Source organism: Mustela nigripes, chromosome 5 (genome assembly GCF_022355385.1).
Source record: "Mustela nigripes isolate SB6536 chromosome 5, MUSNIG.SB6536, whole genome shotgun sequence".
Lineage (NCBI taxonomy): Eukaryota > Metazoa > Chordata > Mammalia > Carnivora > Mustelidae > Mustela > Mustela nigripes.
The window spans coordinates 70,447,193-70,450,949 of NC_081561.1; the positions used below are offsets into that span (position 1 = coordinate 70,447,193).

The 3,757-nt window shown below is 39.6% G+C and overlaps 1 pseudogene; it reads left to right on the forward strand.

Moving 5' to 3' along the window:
• The first annotated feature begins 264 nt into the window (after nt 1–264).
• LOC132018653 (high mobility group protein B1-like) lies at nt 265–3,191 on the forward strand (annotated as a pseudogene).
• Nucleotides 3,192–3,757: the final 566 nt, after the last annotated feature.

The window sequence follows — 3,757 nt, forward strand, 5'->3', positions numbered from 1 at the left end:
ACCATGTGTGAAAATTCTCCCAGAATCCAGAACCCACAAGCACAAAAATCACCTATCCAGGTGAAAGGAAACCAGTATTCTAACAGCCAAAAAAGCCTTTGAACTTGCTTTCATGTTGATATATATACAAGGGGAGAAACCTGAGGGAAATGAGAGAACAGGATTGTGTAAATTACTAAAGACAATACCTGCTTCTCCTTTTACCTCTGGTAACCAAAACACAAAAGAGATCAGATTAAAAGGAGAGAAGATGCCCACAGGGTAATGGCAATAAAGCATGAAGATGGCATAAACACCCTTGCCTTTCTCCTCATATTGTTACCTAAGGTAGGGACACTTTGCTATGCTGTGATTCTCTGAAGGGACAAGGAGGAGACAAGGAAAATATTCTGCAAACATAAACCAGAGAGGCAATAACTGAAAATAAAGTGAATGCAGCTGAAAATGAAGCACCAGTCTCTAGTAGTATCAATAAGATTCATGTAACTTCCTTCATATTACTGTTGCCAACCAAAGCAATAGTATCCCACGGACCATGTAAGACCAGCTCTAAATGACTATATTGTACAATAGAAGGAATAATCATGCCAAAGCTAATGAACAGAAGATCAGGCTTCTTCTTCATTTTTCTTTTCAGCCAAGTAAGTTCTGAAGTGTCTGTTATAATTTAAAGAGAGGAGAGGCTTTTCAAAGTTAATAATTAGAAACTAATTAACAGCACTGAATGGTGTGTGCATTTGTATATGGGTTTGTGCAATTAAAATGTGAGAGATTTCTTAATTTCACAAATTGTAGAAAATGTTATACTTCTCATGATTATTGACATTTTTCTTCCCTTTCAAAGTTTGAAGTAGACGGATGTGAAAAACAACAGGGAATAAGAAGACCCTTTGGGAAATGAGTTAACATATTATCATCTTTGCCAATTAGCATTTATTGAGCAACTGGGCACTTGGTACTTCAAGAATCTCTACAGAGATTCTGTACTGAGATAGGCTTCTATATTCTGTAACTGCATGGTCATCTATTAGAGGACAAGATTAATCTGCTAATTCATTACATCATGCGGAATTATGCTTAGATTTGTTTTTCTAAGGGAAATTCTATTTTTATGTATTTTTTATTTATTTTTAAGACTTTATTTATTTGTCAGAGAGAGAGAGAGAGCGCACAAGCAGGGGGAGTGGCAGACAGAGGGAGAAGCAGGCTCCCCACTCAGCAGGGAGCAGGATGCCAGACTTGATTCCAAGACCCCAGGATCATGACCTGAGCTGAAGGCAGATGCTTAAATGACTGAGCCACCCAAGCATCCCGGAAATTATATTTTTAAACAAGTTAATCTGTGCATCTTATTCAAATGTTCATAATTGGAAATTTATTTGTTTCAATAAATATGGTTTTAAATTTCAGCTGGAAGGAAATTTACCTTGTAAATTGTTGCTATGAGCATTGGGAGAGCTATGAACCAATTCTTGCCCATGGTGGTATGTATCTACAAGTTGGATTATTTTTTTCAATCTGATATCAGTGAGAGTAAACAGCTGGTTCACTCCAGGGGATAATTTTCCATGTTAAATGTCATTTAACATAAAATTCATTCTGATGTTATCAAATCTTCCTTTTTGTGGTGGTTCTAATTTGGTATCACTTTTTTACAACTGTTGTGATAGAATTAAACAATAGTTAATGGTGAGTATGGTCTGTGCTTGTCTGGATGCAAAAAACTAATGTTTTTAATCCTTTCTGGAGTCTAAAACACTTAACGCCAAAAAATAGCTCTCATAGATGCAAACACAAACAGGGCCATTTTGAAGTTTTAGAGAAGTAAACAACAATTATAAATGTATTGGGAGTCACAAATTTACTCTCTCAGCAAGTCATATGTGGAGAAAAAACATAATTTATTCGTATAATCTACATATCTTCAGCAAGAGAACCTACCCGCTGGGAGGAAGAAAAAAAAAAAAATTAGTCCCAGATGTGGATTCCCACAGCCCGTTTACATAATGATTTTTCTTTGAGCTAATTGTTCAGCGTTGCTCTTATTGTTGCCTCAACATTTGCTCCTGAGGTTGTGGTTTGATGTTTATGCGGAGAGAGACTCACCTGATGCCTTGGTAGACGAATTAAGAAGGCAGAGAGCTTTGCAGCCTGTTGAGCTCCAGAGAGCAAGGGGGCAAGTGAGCGAGGCCAGCCCTAAGCGACTCTTGGGTTTTGCTGTGGAAAGTAAGTAAGCTAGGGCAAAGGACAGCCTAAGAAGCCCAGAGACAAATTATCATCATATGCATTCTTTGCCCAAACTTCTCAGAGGAGCACAAAACTAAGCACCGAGAGTCTTTGGTCAGCTTCTCGGAGTCAGCCCAGAAGTGATCAGAGAGATGCAAGACCACGTCTGCTAAAGAGAAATGAAAACACAGCCCTCTTAAGGGGAAACAGAAGAGAGTTCAAGGGTCTCAGTGCACCCATTTCGCCATTTTCTCAGTTTATTCTAAGCATCGCCCCCAGATCAAAGGAGAGCATCCAGGCTTCTCTGCTGATGTGCTGCGGAGAAACGGGGAGAGACGTGCGGTGGGAACACGGCCACAGACCGCCGGCAGCCTCTGGCGAGGAAGGCTGCTAGGCTGGAGGCGAAATATGAAGAGGATATTGCTGCATACCGAGCTAAAGGGAAGCCTGATGCAGGCAGCAGAAAAGGTAGTCGTCAAGGCTGAAAAAAGCATGAAAAAGAAGGTAGAGGAGGAAGACGAGGAAGATAAAGAGGATGAGGAGGAGGAAGGTGAAGAAGTTGATGATGGTAAAATTGGATCTAGCGCAGTTTTGTTTTGTTTTGTTTTGTTTCCTGTCTCTAAATCATTTTACAACCCCACCCTGCCCCCTGTACCCAACTCCTTTAAAAAAAAAAAAAAAAACAGAGAAAGAAAAAAAAAGAAATGTAAGTCTGTGTAAGATTTGTTTTTAAACCTTACAGTGTCTTTTTTTGTTTGTTTGTTTGTTTGTTTGTTTGTTTTTGTATGTTAACACACTACAGAATGTATCTTTAGATAGCCCTGTCCTGGTGGTATTTTCAGTGGCCACTAACTGTGCCTGGCTGGGACAGTGTGGGGATGATAAATCAGTATGGAAAGTTACAGCGTAACTTTCAACCTGTTGTAACCAACAACGGGTTCTTGTTGATGCCCAGTACGGATTAGTTATGTATGGGGATGGCAGTGTTTTCATCTTTAGTTGTCTCTGATGCAGCTTGCACAAAGTAATTGTTCTGTTAACTGAATACCACCCTGTAATGGAAAAGGAAAAAAAAAGTTGCCGATGTTTTGTTGATATTCTGAATGCTTCTAAGTAAATACAATTTTTCTAATTTAAAAAAAAAAAGCAGAGAAATATAGTCAGGCAGGAAGATGTTGCCCTCTAGTCACTTCCCTGTACAACACTGATATTAATTTAGGAGCTAGTTGGCTTGCCATGAAGACTGTCCAGGCGCAGTGAGATGACCTTATAATAGGTACTAAGGGCATAACATAAGTGTGGAGTTGCATGTTGGCTAAGACCAAGGAAGCTAAATGAGCAGGTTTTAGTTTCCTGATCCCTCTGAGAAAGACAGTAATTCTGCCCACAAAAGCCAGCAGTAAACCTGTGAGGACGCCCCGGATGGGACCAGGCCAGCCACCCCCACTTACCAGACTGGCCATTTTGCAACTTGGTCAGAAAGGATTCAGAGAATACATCAAGGTAATGATGATTCATTTATTTTTCCACT